The 16,902-nt window shown below is 38.6% G+C and overlaps 1 long non-coding RNA gene across 1 annotated transcript in view; it reads left to right on the top strand.

The window, feature by feature from the left end:
- Positions 1-15,696, top strand: part of LOC311287783 — a 63,163-nt gene extending 47,467 nt beyond the window's left edge. Inside the window, exon 3 of the long non-coding RNA XR_014626793.1 lies at positions 15,261-15,696. This is a non-coding gene — a long non-coding RNA (uncharacterized lncRNA). The remainder of the gene's footprint in view (positions 1-15,260) is intronic.
- Positions 15,697-16,902: the final 1,206 nt, after the last annotated feature.

Raw genomic sequence — 16,902 nt, 5'->3', positions numbered from 1 at the left:
TATATATATATATATATATATATATATATATATATATATATAAATATAGCTGCGAGCAGCGATGGAGGGCCAAAGCCGGCGGTACCGCCACCCCGGTGCCTTTAGGTAACTAAAGGCACCGGGGTTGCGGTGCCACCGGCTTGGGCCCGTAATCGCTGCTCGCAGCTATATTTATTATTATTATTCTTCTCCGCATTTAATTGCATTTTTGAGGGCCTAAACATGCTCGAAAACTCACGAAACTTTGCACACGCGTCAGAACTGGCGAAAATTTACATCTGATATAGGTTTCAGAATTGGGCGGGTCAAAATGGCTCGATAGCGCCACCTATAAAAGTTCAACGGAGTGCGCCTCCCGCTGTGTTCCACGTACGTGTACGAAATTCGGTACATATGTGTAAGGACCTAATACCTACAAAAAAGTCTCTTGGAGCATAGCTCTAAACACAACAGGAAGTCAGCCATTTTCAACTTCCTCTCTGATTTTTGTGCACTTTTTGCCATTTTCAGGCCTCGTACTTTAACGAACTCCTCCTACAGTTTTAATCTGATCATCTTCAAATTTGGTGAGTGTAATCTTAAGGCCTTTGCGACGTTAAATTGCGAAGATCTTGAGTTTTCGTCGAAGGGCGGGTCCTCGGCGGCCTGACAAATTTTGATGTTTCGCCATGAAACAGGAAGTTGCTGTAACTCAGGCATGGAATGTCCAATCTGCCCCAAACTTCACACTTTTGATAAGCGTTCTGTCCTGAACACATGACCATGCTCATATTCAGTTACAGTCATAGCGCCACCTGCTGGCAACAGGAAGTGACATGTTTAACACTGTTGTGAACTCCTGATAACATATAAAAAAGTGCCAGCAAGTGCTAAACATGCTAACAACATACTAGACACATACTAAAACATGTTAGCAAACACTTAGCTAAGTGCTAAAGCATGCTATTACTGCAATTAAATAGGAATTTGCTGTAACTCAGGCACGGAATGTCCAATCTGCCCCAAACTTCACACGTTTGATAAGAGTCATGGCCTGAACACATCTACATGAGAATATTCAGTTATAGTAATAGCGCCACCTACTGGTAACAGGAAGTGTCATGTTTAACACGTTGATGCCGTTCTAGCAACATGTTAAAAATGCCATTGACTTCTAAACATGCTAGAAACATGTTAAAACATGCTAGCAAAACTTAGCTGAGTGCTAAAGCATGCTAATTCAATGAAACAGGATGTTGTTGTTACTCAAGAAGGCAATGTCCAATCTGCCCCAAACTTCACACTTTTGATAAGCGTTCTGTCCTGAACACATGACCATGCTCATATTCAGTTACAGTCATAGCGCCACCTGCTGGCAACAGGAAGTGGCATGTTTAACACTGTTGTGAACTCCTGATAACATATAAAAAAGTGCCAGCAAGTGCTAAACATGCTAACAACATACTAGACACATGCTAAAACATGCTAGCAAACACTTAGCTTAGTGCTAAAGCATGCTATTACTGCAATTAAATAGGAATTTGCTGTAACTCAGGCACGGAATGTCCAATCTGCCCCAAACTTCACACGTTTGATAAGAGTCATGGCCTGAACACATCTACATGAGAATATTCAGTTATAGTAATAGCGCCACCTACTGGTAACAGGAAGTGTCATGTTTAACACGTTGATGCCGTTCTAGCAACATGTTAAAAATGCCATTGACTTCTAAACATGCTAGAAACATGTTAAAACATGCTAGCAAAACTTAGCTGAGTGCTAAAGCATGCTAATTCAATGAAACAGGATGTTGTTGTTACTCAAGAAGGCAATGTCCAATCTGCCCCAAACTTCACACTTTTGATAAGCGTTCTGTCCTGAACACATGACCATGCTCATATTCAGTTACAGTCATAGCGCCACCTGCTGGCAACAGGAAGTGACATGTTTAACACTGTTGTGAACTCCTGATAACATATAAAAAAGTGCCAGCAAGTGCTAAACATGCTAACAACATACTAGAAACATACTAGAAACATGCTAGCAAACACTTAGCTAAGTGCTAAAGCATGCTATTACTGCAATTAAATAGGAATTTGCTGTAACTCAGGCATGGAATGTCCAATCTGCCCCAAACTTCACACGTTTGATAAGAATCATGGCCTGAACACATGTCTATGCTCAAATTCAGTTATAGTAATAGCGCCACCTACTGGCAACAGGAAGTGACATGTTTAACACGTTGATGCCGTTCTAGTAGCATGTTAAAAATACCATTGAGTTCTAAACATGCTAGAAACATGTTAAAACATGCTAGCAATACTTAGCTAAGTGCTAAAGCATGCTAATTCAATGAAACAGGATGTTGTTGTTACTCAAGAAGGCAATGTCCAATTTGCCCCAAACTTCACACTTTTGATAAGCGTTCTGTCCTGAACACATGACCATGCTCATATTCAGTTACAGTCATAGCGCCACCTGCTGGCAACAGGAAGTGACATGTTAAACACTGTTGTGGACTCCTAATAACATATAAAAAAGTGCCAGCATGTGCTAAACATGCTAACAACATACTAGAAACATGCTAAAACATGCTAGCAAACACTTAGCTTAGTGCTAAAGAATGATATTACTGCAATTAAATATGAATTTGCTGTAACTCAGGCATGGAATGTCCAATCTGCCCCAAACTTCACACTTTTGATAAGCGTTCTGTCCTGAACACATCTACATGAGAATGTTCAGTTATAGTAATAGTGCCACCTACTGGCAACAGGAAGTGACATGTTTAACACGTTGATGCCGTTCTAGCAACATGTTAAAAATGCCACTGAGTTCTAAACATGCTAGAAACATGTTAAAACATGCTAACAATGCTTAGTTAAGTGCTAAAGAATGCTAATTCAATGAAACATGACTTTGTTGTTACTCAAGAAGGCAATGTCCAATCTGCCCCAAACTTCACATGTTTGATAAAAGTCCTGCACTGAACACATCTACATAGCGATATTCAGATAGTCATGAAGCATGCTATTAACACCATTATACAAAACATTTTGTAACTGACTTTGACATACTCTTACTATATATACCTCCTTAAATGTACATTGCCCAACCATGCTCTGTCTTCCTAAAGCCAGCGAGTGTTGATGGCACGGGTGCGAGGGCCCTTTCATCGCTGCTTGCAGCTTTTTATTAGGGCCCGAGCACCGATGGTGTGAGGACCCTCTTGGAATTGCTCTGTTTATTATTATTAGGGCCCGAGCACCGATGGTGTGAGGACCCTCTTGGAATTGCTCTGTTTATTATTATTATTATTATTATTCTTCTCCGCATTGAATCGCATTTTTGAGGGCCTAAACATGCTCGAAAACTCACGAAACTTTGCACACGCGTCAGAACTGGCGAAAATTTACATCTGATATAGGTTTCAGAATTGGGCGGGGCAAAATGGCTCGACAGCGCCACCTATAAAAGTTCAACGGAGTGCGCCTCCCGCTATGTTCGACGTACGTGTACGAAATTCGGTACATACATGTAAGGACCTAATACCTACAAAAAAGTCTCTTGGAGCGTAGCCCTAAACACAACAGGAAGTCAGCCATTTTCAACTTTCTCTCAGATTTTTGTGCAGTTTTTGCCATTTTCATGCCTCGTACTTTAACGAACTCCTCCTACAGTTTTAATCTGATCATCTTCAAATTTGGTGAGTGTAATCTTAAGGCCTTTGCGACGTTAAATTGCGAAGATCTTGAGTTTTCGTCAAAGGGCGGGTCCTCGGCGGCCTGACAAATTTTGATGTTTCGCCATGAAACAGGAAGTTGCTGTAACTCAGGCATGGAATGTCCAATCTGCCCCAAACTTCACACTTTTGATAAGCGTTCTGTCCTGAACACATGACCATGCTCATATTCAGTTACAGTCATAGCGCCACCTGCTGGCAACAGGAAGTGACATGTTTAACACTGTTGTGAACTCCTGATAACATATAAAAAAGTCCCAGCAAGTGCTAAACATGCTAACAACATACTTGAGACATGCTAAAACATGCTAGCAAACACTTAGCTAAGTGCTAAAGCATGCTATTACTGCAATTAAATAGGAATTTGCTGTAACTCAGGCACGGAATGTCCAATCTGCCCCAAACTTCACACGTTTGATAAGAGTCATGGCCTGAACACATCTACATGAGAATATTCAGTTATAGTAATAGCGCCACCTACTGGTAACAGGAAGTGTCATGTTTAACACGTTGATGCCGTTCTAGCAACATGTTAAAAATGCCATTGACTTCTAAACATGCTAGAAACATGTTAAAACATGCTAGCAAAACTTAGCTGAGTGCTAAAGCATGCTAATTCAATGAAACAGGATGTTGTTGTTACTCAAGAAGGCAATGTCCAATCTGCCCCAAACTTCACACTTTTGATAAGCGTTCTGTCCTGAACACATGACCATGCTCATATTCAGTTACAGTCATAGCGCCACCTGCTGGCAACAGGAAGTGACATGTTAAACACTGTTGTGGACTCCTAATAACATATTAAAAAGTGCCAGCATGTGCTAAAAATGCTAACAACATACTAGAAACATGCTAAAACATGCTAGCAAACACTTAGCTTAGTGCTAAAGCATGCTATTACTGCAATTAAATAGGAATTTGCTGTAACACAGGCACGGAATGTCCAGTCTGCCCCAAACTTCACACGTTTGATAAGAGTCATGGCCTGAACACATCTACATGAGAATATTCAGTTATAGTAATAGCGCCACCTACCGGTAACAGGAAGTGTCATGTTTAACACGTTGATGCCGTTCTAGCAACATGTTAAAAATGCCATTGACTTCTAAACATGCTAGAAACATGTTAAAACATGCTAGCAATACTAAGCTAAGTGCTAAAGCATGCTAATTCAATGAAACATGACGTTGTTGTTACTCAAGAAGGCAATGTCCAATTTGCACCAAACTTCACACGTTTGATAAGCGTTCTGTCATGAACACACATCCATGCTCATATTCAGTTATAGTCATAACGCCACCTACTGGCAACAGGAAGTGACATGTTAAACACTGTTGTGGTCTCCTAATAACATATAAAAAAGTGCCAGCAGGTGCTAAACAGGCTAGCAACATACTAGAAACATGCTAGCTAAAACATGCTATCAATCACTTAGCTAAGTGCTAAATCATGATATTACTGCAATTAAATGGGAATTTGTTGTAACACAGGCATGGGATGTTCAATCTGCCCCAAACTTAATATGTAACATGCAAGAAACATGCTAGCAACACTTAGCTAAGTTCTAAAGCATGCTATAAAAGCTCAAGGAAGTTGTTGTAACTTAAGCATAAAATGTCCAATCTACCCCAAACTTCACACGTTTGATAAGAGTTATCTTTTGAACACATGTCCATGCTCATATTCAGTTATAGTCATAGCGCCGCCTGCTGGCAAAAGGAAGGGACGTTTAACACTGTTCTGGACTCCTAATAACATATAAAAAAATGCCAGTAGGTGCTAAATATCCTACCAACATACTAGAGAAATGCTAAAACATACTAGCAAACACTTAGCTAAGTGCTAAAGCATGATATTACTGCAATTAAATATGAATTTGCTGTAACTCAGGCATGCAATGTCCAATCTACCCCAAAATTAATATGTAAAATGCTAGAAACATCATAAAACATGCTAGAAATGCTAAAGGAAGTTGTTGTAACTCAAGCATACAATGTCCAATCTGCCCCAAACTTCACATGTTTGATAAAAGTCCTGCACTGAACACATCTACATAGCGATATTCAGATATAGACATAGCCCCAACTACTGGCAACATAAAATGACATGGTTAACACAGTAATGCAGTACTAACCACATAATTATTGTGTACTAAGCATGCTAGAAACATACTAAACATGCTAGCAACACTTAGCTGAGTCATGAAGCATGCTATTAACACCATTATACAAAACATTTTGTAACTGACTTTGACATACTCTTACTATATATACATCCTTAAATGTGCATTGCCCAACCATGCTCTGTCTTCCTAAAGCCACCGAGTGTTGATGGCACGGGTGCGAGGGCCCTTTCATCGCTGCTTGCAGCTTTAATTAGGGCCCAAGCCCTGAAAGGGCGAAGGCCCTATTGTTTCCGGTAGGATTATTTATTATTATTATTATTATTTTGTCAACCTTTTGGGCACTTTTGGGGCCCTTAACATGCTCAAAAACTCTTGAAATTTTGCACACACATCAGAACCTGCGGCCATCAGGGCCGGACTGAAGCTGGTACCCGGGCGTGGCACGGGGGCTCGACAGCGCCCCCTGGAATGGTGTCCGAAAACTTGGTCTATAAATCAAACACGCTTGCATATAATAATATGAAACTCAGTACACATATAGATCTCATCGGGCCGAACAACTTTCGTGCTCTAAGTTTTACACCAGCCCAACAGGAAGTCAACTATTATGGGTTGTTTGAAAAACGCATCCTCTGGAATTTGAAATACTCCTCCTAGAATATTCGTCCAATCACAACCAAACTCGGTGTGCATGAAGTCAAGACATTGAGGATGCTAAATTGCGGACGGATTTTTGATATCTCGAACGGTTTGGCTGTGGCGAGGAAACGAATTTATGGCGAATAATGGTACACAGGAAGTGTGTTATAACTTCTGCATACATTAACTGATCTTGATGAAACTTTCGCAGTGTGTTTGTTGTAAGAGGCCGATCACAAGGATGTGACTATTGTGAGTCAAAGTTATAGCGCCACCAACTGGCAGCAGGAAGTGTGTCCCTTTCAAAATGCTTTGAAGTCACCCTCTTAATTTTACCCGATTTGCTTCAAACTTTATGTGTATAATGTAAACACACGGCAGATGTAGACCTGTGAAAGGATTATTGATATCTTAGATACTGTTGCCGTGGCAACGCATCAAATTTTAATATTCTTTTCGGATGCGTTTGAGACTCTTAACATGCTTGAAATTGGATGAAACTCGACAGACACATAACACTTATTAGCCAGTAGACATGTGAAAAGTTTCAGAAACGGGCGTGGCAGGGGGGCTCAACAGCGCCCTCTTGAACAGGGTCTGAAAACTTGGTCCATATATCAAATACGCTTGCATGAATTAATATGAAACTTGGTACACATATAGATTTCATGGGGCCGAACAACTTTCCCTCTGTCAAGTTTCACGCCAGCCCAACAGGAAGTCGGCTATTATGGGTTGTTTGGAAAACGCTTGCTGTGGAATGTGATGTACTCCTCCTAGAGAATTCATTCAATCACCTCCAAACTCAGTCAGCATGAAGTCAAGACATTGAGGATGCTAAATTGCGAACAGATTTTTGATATCTCGAACGGTTTGGCTGTGGCGAGGAATCGAATTTATGGCGAGAAAAGAGAAACACGAAGTGGAATAACTTCTGCATACATTAACTGATCTTGATGAAACTTCAGCAGTGTGTTCGTGGTAAGAGGCCGATCAGATCGATGTAGCTATTGTGAGTCAAAGTTATAGCGCCACCAACTGGCAGCAGGAAGTGTGTCACTTTCAACATGCTTTTGACAAAAGTGGGGGGGTTAGTTTTAACTACAGTAAAGAAAAAATAGTTTGTATATTGTTCTCATCAAGCCGGACAACTTTCTAATTTACATTCAATAGCTCTGGCCATCAGGAAGTCAGATATTTTGGTCTGAATGTGATTTTTTTTGCTAAATCAGCCTCTGAATTTTTAGCCACTCCTCTTAAACTATTTATTTTATTCGTACCAAACTTTTTCAACATGATGAAACTACATTAAATATGCTAAATTGTGAATGGATAATAAATATCTTAAACGGTTTTGCTATGGCGAGGGATTAAAGTAATGTCCAAAAAGGAAACACTAAAAATCTTCTAAAAATGTAATTATATACCATTTATTTCTATATAAAAGAATGCAAATATCACAACTAAACCCATTTTATTCTGTTTTTGCAATTCAAGAAGAATGAAAAAGTTAAAACAGGCTATTTAGTGCTATTTGGTTCAACAAAAAAGCAAACATAGGGCTATACTGCCCTCTTGTGTCCAAAAGGACATCAAAATAGTATATAAAACTTTTTACCAGGTAGGCCAATATTGTATTTAAATATACATTTATTAGGTATGTGTCTGAGGATATTTTCCCACCGGTTAATCGACGTGTGACACGAGTGGGTGCTTTTAAATCGCTAATATAATAGTGAAAGAAAAATAATGATAATGTTGCACACACAAATCACACACATGTGGGAAAGAATGATGCTTTTAAACAACACTAAACCGCCATTAGGTGTCGCCAGGCATCCATCTTAATAAGCGAGTCATTGATTCATTCGTTCAAACGATTCGTTCGAATGAGTCGATCATGATTAAGACAGATGTTTATGGATTGATCATTCAATCTTTGAGTCAACCGATTCGTTAAAAATGCTGAATCGTTCAGTTATGAGAAAACACGTGATAAGTGATGGTTCTGCCGTGATCTTTGTTGAACTATTTTCGCTGCTGAAACAGAACAAAAACAGTCAACATTGCATCTAAAATGTAAGTGACTTAATTGTAACTGTTTATTTGTATGAAATCTAGGGGTGGGAGAAAAAAATTATTCTTAGATGCATCGCGATGCGGACGTGGACGATTCTGAATCGATTCACAAATGTCAAAAAATCGATTCTCTAAAAAAATATTTTTCTAATAACGTAATATTGACGGAAGGCAAAAGGCGGAACTCTAAGCGGACGTGCGTGCAGTCTGTGGCGCGCACATAACAGAGAAGTTTCTTCTGCTCACCAAGGCTGCATATATTTGATTAAAAATACAAACAAAAACAGTAATATTGTAAAATATTATTCCAATTTAAAACAGCTGCTTTCTATTTTAATATATTTTAAACTGTTATTTATTCCTGTGATCAAAGCTGAGTTTTCAGCATCATTACTCCAGTCGTCACTGTCACATGATCCTTCAGAAATTATTCTAATATGATGATTGATACTCAAGAAACATTCATTATTATTTTAAATGTCGAAAACAGTTGTGTACAGTCTTTGATGAATAGAAAGTTCAAAAGAACAGCATTTATCTGAAATCTAAAGCTTTTGTAACGTTAAACACTACCGCTCAAAAGTTTTGGGTTAGTAATAATTAAAATGTTATTTTTGGGGTAAATAAATAAAATAAATCAGTACTTCTATTTATGAAGGATGTGATCAACAGTTACAGTAAAGACATTTATAATGTTAAAAAAATATATATTTGAAATATATGCTGTTCTTTTGAACTAACATTCATCAAAGCATTTTGAAAAAAAAAATCTGTACACAACTGTTTTCAACATTGAAAATAATAATGAATATTTATTGAGCATCAATCATCATATTAGTATGATTTCTGAAGGATCATGTGACACTGAAGACTGGAGTAATGATGCTGAAAACTCAACTTTGATCACAGAAATGAATTACTATGTAAAATATTTAAAAATTGAAAACAGCTGTTTTAAATTGGAATAATATTTCACAATATTACTGTTTTTGTTTGTATTTTTAATCAATAAATGCAGCCTTGGTGAGCAGAAGAGACTTCTCCTAAAAACATTAAAAATCTTACTGACCCCAAACTTTTGAACAATAATATATATATATATATATATATATATATATATATACATATATATGTATGTGTGTGTATGTATGTATATATATATATATATATATATATATATATATAAATATAGCTGCGAGCAGCGATGGAGGGCCCAAGCCGGCGGTACCGCCACCCCGGTGCCTTTAGGTAACTAAAGGCACCGGGGTTGCGGTGCCACCGGCTTGGGCCCGTAATCGCTGCTCGCAGCTATATTTATATTTATTATTATTATTATTCTTCTCCGCATTTAATTGCATTTTTGAGGGCCTAAACATGCTCGAAAACTCACGAAACTTTGCACACGCGTCAGAACTGGCGAAAATTTACATCTGATATAGGTTTCAGAATTGGGCGGGGCAAAATGGCTCGATAGCGCCACCTATAAAAGTTCAACAGAGTGCGCCTCCCGCTGTGTTCCACGTACGTATACGAAATTCGGTACATATGTGTAATGACCTAATACCTACAAAAAAGTCTCTTGGAGCATAGCTCTAAACACAACAGGAAGTCAGCCATTTTCAACTTCCTCTCTGATTTTTGTGCACTTTTTGCCATTTTCAGGCCTCGTACTTTAACGAACTCCTCCTACAGTTTTAATCTGATCATCTTCAAATTTGGTGAGTGTAATCTTAAGGCCTTTGCGACGTTAAATTGCGAAGATCTTGAGTTTTCGTCGAAGGGCGGGCCCTCGGCGGCCTGACAAATTTTGATGTTTCGCCATGAAACAGGAAGTTGCTGTAACTCAGGCATGGAATGTCCAATCTGCCCCAAACTTCACAATTTTGATAAGCGTTCTGTCCTGAACACATGACCATGCTCATATTCAGTTACAGTCATAGCGCCACCTGCTGGCAACAGGAAGTGACATGTTTAACACTCTTGTGGACTCCTGATAACATATAAAAAAGTGCCAGCAAGTGCTAAACATGCTAACAACTTACTAGAAACATGCTAAAACATGCTAGCAAACACTTAGCTAAGTGCTAAAGCATGCTATTACTGCAATTAAATAGGAATTTGCTGTAACTCAGGCACGTAATGTCCAATCTGCCCCAAACTTCACACGTTTGATAAGAGTCATGGCCTGAACACATCTACATGAGAATATTCAGTTATAGTAATAGCGCCACCTACTGGTAACAGGAAGTGTCATGTTTAACACGTTGATGCCGTTCTAGCAACATGTTAAAAATGCCATTGACTTCTAAAAATGCTAGAAACATGTTAAAACATGCTAGCAATACTTAGCTAAGTGCTAAAGCATGCTAATTCAATGAAACAGGATGTTGTTGTTACTCAAGAAGGCAATGTCCAATCTGCGCCAAACTTCACACTTTTGATAAGCGTTCTGTCCTGAACACATGACCATGCTCATATTCAGTTACAGTCATAGCGCCACCTGCTGGCAACAGGAAGTGACATGTTAAACACTGTTGTGGACTCCTGATAACATATAAAAAAGTGCCAGCAAGTGCTAAACATGCTAACAACATACTAGAAACATGTTAGCAAACACTTAGCTAAGTGCTAAAGCATGCTATTGCTGCAAATAAATAGGAAGTTGCTGTAACTAAGGCATGGAATGTCCAATCTGCCCCAAACTTCACACTTTTGATAAGCGTTCTGTCCTGAACACATGACCATGCTCATATTCAGTTATAGTCATAGCGCCACCTGCTGGCAACAGGAAGTGACATGTTTAACACTCTTGTGGACTCCTGATAACATATAAAAAAGTGCCAGCAAGTGCTAAACATGCTAACAACATACTAGAAACATGCTAAAACATGCTAGCAAACACTTAGCTAAGTGCTAAAGCATGCTATTACTGCAATTAAATAGAAATTTGTTGTAACTCAGGCACAGAATGTCCAATCTGCCCCAGACTTCACACGTTTGATAAGAGTCATGGCCTGAACACATCTACATGAGAATATTCAGTTATAGTAATAGCGCCACCTACTGGTAACAGGAAGTGTCATGTTTAACACGTTGATGCCGTTCTAGCAACATGTTAAAAATGCCACTGACTTCTAAAAATGCTAGAAACATGTTAAAACATGCTAGCAATACTTAGCTAATTCAATGAAACAGGATGTTGTTGTTACTCAAGAAGGCAATGTCCAATCTGCGCCAAACTTCACACTTTTGATAAGCGTTCTGTCCTGAACACATGACCATGCTCATTCAGTTACAGTCATAGCACCGCCTGCTGGCAACAGGAAGTGACATGTTAAACACTGTTGTGGACTCCTGATAACATATAAAAAAGTGCCAGCAAGTGCTAAACATGCTAACAACATACTAGAAACATATTAGCAAACACTTAGCTAAGTGCTAAAGCATGCTATTGCTGCAATTAAATATGAATTTGCTGTAACACAGGCATGGAATGTCCAATCTGCCCCAAACTTAATATGTAACATGCAATAAACATGCTAGCAACACATAGCTAAGTTCTAAAGCATGCTAGAAATGCTAAAGGAAGTTGTTGTAACTTAGGCATACAATGTCCAATCTACCCCAAACTTCACACGTTTGATAATAGTTATCTCCTGAACACAAGTCCATGCTCATATTCAGATATAGTCATAGCGCCGCCTGCTGGCAACAGGAAGTGACGTTTAACACTATTCTGGACTCCTAATAACATATAAAAAAGTGTCACCAACTGCTAAACATGTTAGCAACATACTAGAAACATGCAATCAAATACTTAGCTAAGTGTTAAAGCATCCTATTACTGCAATTAAATATGAATTTGCTGTAACTCAGGCATTCAATGTCCAATCTACCCCAAAATTAAAGGGTTAGTTCACCCAAAAATGAAAATTCTGTCAGTAATTACTCACCCTCATGTTGTTCCAACCATGTAAGTCTTTCGTTCATCTTCGGAACACAAATTAAGATATTTTTGATGAAATCTGACAGAATTTTGACTCCTCCATAGGCTTCCAGTGTGACCGAAACTCACCGGCCCAGAATAGTTATTAAAACATCGTTAAAATAGTCCAAGTAACTACAGTGGCACTACATTAAGTTTATCATGCGACGAGAATACTTTTTGTGCGCAAAAACAAACAAAAATAACGACTTTATTCCACTTTTCATTTCCTTCTCTCTGGGCCTCGTAGTGTGTTTGCGCTGCGCGTCTGTGTTGCACGTCATCACGCAACACACACATGACCGGCGTCGGCCAATAGTGAGCCTACGTGGTGACGTGTGACACAGACGCGCTGCGCAAAAACACTACGCAAACCAACTAGACATCCAGAGAGAAGGAAATGAATAGTGGAATAAAGTCGTTATTTTTGTTTGTTTTTGCGCACAAAAAGTATTCTCGTCGCTTGATATACTTAAGATTGAGCCACTGGAGTCACTTGGACTATATTAACGATCTCTTTAATAACTTTTCTGGGCCAGCAAGTTTCGGTCACACTGGAAGCCTATGGAGGAGTGAAACATGGCTCAGATTTCATCAAAAATATCTTAATTTGTGTTCCGAAGATGAACGAAGGTCTTACGCGGTTGGAACAACATGAGGGTGAGTAATTACTGACAGAATTTAAATTTTTGGGTGAACTAACCCTTTAATATGTAATATGCTAGAAACATCATAAAACATGCTAGAAATGCTAAAGGAAGTTGTTGTAACTCAAGCATACAATGTCCAATCTGCCCCAAACTCCACATGTTTGATAAAAGTCCTGCACTGAACACATCTACATAGCGATATTCAGATATAGACATAGCCCCACCTACTGGCAACAGAAACTGACATGGTTAACACAGTAATGCAGTACTAACCACATAACTATTGTGTACTAAGCATGCTAAAAACATACTAAACCTGCTAGCAACTACTATATATACCTCCTTAAATGCACATTGTCCAACCATGCTCTGTCTTCCTAAAGCCACCGGGTGGCGGCGGCACGGGTGCGAGGGCCCTTTCATCGCTGCTTGCAGCTTTAATTAATTATATTATATTTCATTTATACAGTGAAGAATTTATTAATTTTACATTAGATTTTTTTTAATGTCTGTACCTGAATACAGTTAGATTTACCTGAAAAACATAAAGCACTACTTATTTTATTTCTATCTTTGTTCTGTTGTATTTATCTATGCTTGCAATTTGATTATTATTTTCTATGCAGATGCAATTCCTACAAAACCACCCCAATCAATCATTCTAGAATTATTAATTCTTTACAAATACAACTATTCAAATCATCTGGTGAAATTGTTTTCGTATCACAAAATATATATAGCAGAAAAACAAAATTTTGCAATGTCAGTTTGTTTTACAATATCGTGTAGCCCTAATATTATTAATTAAATGACAATGCATAGTGTAGTCTACATTCACACATTTAAGGTGCAGTCTGTAAGAATGACAGCTAGTTGTCAAAATAGGTACTGTAGTCCAAATTCTAAATATCGGAGATCGTCGTTTCCCCCACCCGCCAGTTTTAGGACACACAACAGGAACAAGCACAATTCACAATGAAAGCCGATGAGACTTACACTGTAAGTTGATGAGTTGATTTATCTCCGTTTTAATATGCTCTCGTTCATAGATTTTTTTTTAGATGGATACCAAGGCATTTTTGGTTGGGTAGAATCTGCAATCTCTGACCCAGTTTGTTTGCTGGCTGCAATACGCTGTGTTTCTGGAACTGGAATCCCGGGGTATACTATTGGGTGAACTGGCAGTGGCCGAGATTACACTGGAAATCCAAAGTTGAATTTGCTCAGCGAGTTTACTCTGGCGTCACGTAATGATGCTCATTAAATATGCCCTTGTATCCGAGCTGCACCAATCACATTGGGTTATCCGATATAGGCGGGCCAGAGGCGAGCTAAACAGATGACAACAGCGCTGTGACGTCGAAGTCATTTGTAAACATTGCAAGATGGCTATGGATGAACACCAGTTGTTTGAAACGGCTTTGGCCGCTACAATGAACGAGTTAGACTTGGCTTTTTATCTAAAAGAGGAACAGAAGACGGCGCTCGAATCGTTCCTTTGCAAGAAGGGCGTTTTTGCTGTTTTGCCGACAGGATATGGCAAGAGTCTAATCTACCAGTTAGCTTCGCTGGTAGCTAAGCATATGGGGTTTATTGTTGTGATTGGTCGTAGTGTTATCCAATTGCGTGCAGTGAGATTTTCAAATGCATGCTTGGTGCTGCCCCTCGAGCTGGCCGATTTTCATTAATCGATGCCAGACCATTAATCTTTCAGATTTAGGTCTGGATTTCCAGGCTAGGGCGAGATCACACAGACCAAAACAAAATCAGACATTCCAAGACAGAATGCACATTTCAAAGTAAAATAACTGCCTGTAGAAGTGTTTTTCAGATAAACGAGTATGTGAACTCAGCATGTTTCCTAAATATCTGCAAACATATTATGGTATTTTATGCTTTAGTAGAGTGAAAAAGTTACATACAGCACCTTTAAGTCTCTACTGTTTTTGCTCTGTAATGCATGGAAGTCGAGTGTGTTTCGTGTTGTATTTAATGTTTCTATCATAGATGCTGCCACAGTGCTAGTATTGATGTTTTTTTCATTTGTTTTGTTTCTGTCAGGACTGGAACGGTAGCGACCGCTGGACTCAGTATCTTCCCGAACTGAAACAAACATTTCCCATTTTACTCACCTGCTTTTCTGCAAACAGATTGAAATGGATTTAATAACCTAAAATTGTGAGGAATCACTTGAAATATCAAGATACACATTCATCTGGATGTTTTATACACATTGGCCTGTAACATAATATGAATATTAGCCATTAGAGTGTATGTATGTATGTATGTATGTATGTATGTATGTGAAATTGAATAATTAAATTTGGTTACTTTTAAATGTGTTTGTGTTTACTTTTACTAACAGATTAAAACAGACCACAGCAACAATATAAGGAACAGGCCTGGACTGGCCAACGGGAGCGCCGGAAGAATTCCCGGTGGCCTGGCAACTGATTTGGCCCGCTGCCTTTAAAAAAAAAAAAAGAACAAAACCGTCTGATCTCCGTCCTGCTAAACCTATTTATGAGCAAACATGAAACATTTCTTTGCACGTGTCTCGCTCATTTATTTGGCGAGATGATGGACCCTATATAAACAACCCTATATATATATATATCGTCGCTGCCCGATGAAACTCACGTATGTCCAAAACGGTTACTTTTCAGGAAGTGAAAAAAACACCGTAATTTCAAAAGCAGTTGAACGTAGCATTGTCATACTTGGTACGGCATCTTTAAATGTAACCATATTCTTGCCAGTGTAATGATATAATCCACATTTGACCAAAATCGAGTTTAAATGGACATACGTGCATATTTTACAATAACGGTGGTCGATACGCGTTCTTCCGATCATTAATTAGAATGGCCAAGTCGCGTTTCATATTGACAGATGAATAGGCTACGCTCAGTTTATTAAATAGCCTACGTCTCAGTTTATTAAATGTCTCTTGCAAACTATGAAGGGACAATGAATCAATACACTCATTGCTGACCCCAGGGCCGGTGCGTCCATATAGGCGAACTAGGCAATTGCCTAGAGCGGCACTTTTGTAAGGGCAGCAAAATGTGTGCCAACCGGGAATGAACAATTCACAAAATAGGCTAGGCTATATGATCATATAATCATACATAATCAGAGAGCCATTTTTTTTTTTTCGTTTTGAATTATTTCGTTTAAAGACTTTTCAAGCTTTGTGTATTTGATGTCTTTCTCATGTCTGTGTGAGGCATACACTGAGTTTCGTTAGGATGAGATGCGCTCCAGTTAACGTGCAATGCAAGTGACCGCGCGGGCGCTTCCATGATTATATTGTCTGCTATATATTTGCTTCTTATTTATTAAATCCACTCCAGGCAATTGGTTGATGAAAAATTGATTAAAATTAAGATACAATTTATACAAAACGAAATTCACTTTAAAGAAAGGCTTTCTACAAAACAAAACTTAATGAAGTGGTCAAAATCATGTCTGACCCGTCTCAAATTGTGCATCCTATTACTGTTCACTTTTCATACTTTCAACAGTATAGTAGACCTACAGACTCGATTTGAAGCCTTTCAACTTGAGTGTGCAAAATGCAGAATTAAATGAATGTGCAGCAATTTGTACAAATAAAGTTCACGGATAATTGTGCGTGCATTTATTAATCATTATGATACTAAAATCATAACAAAGTAGGCTATGCTATGTACAAGAAAAT

The sequence above is a fragment of the Rutilus rutilus genome, assembly GCF_951802725.1.
Source record: "Rutilus rutilus genome assembly, chromosome: 3".
Taxonomy (NCBI): domain Eukaryota; kingdom Metazoa; phylum Chordata; class Actinopteri; order Cypriniformes; family Leuciscidae; genus Rutilus; species Rutilus rutilus.
This window is presented reverse-complemented; position numbering and strand designations above follow the sequence as displayed.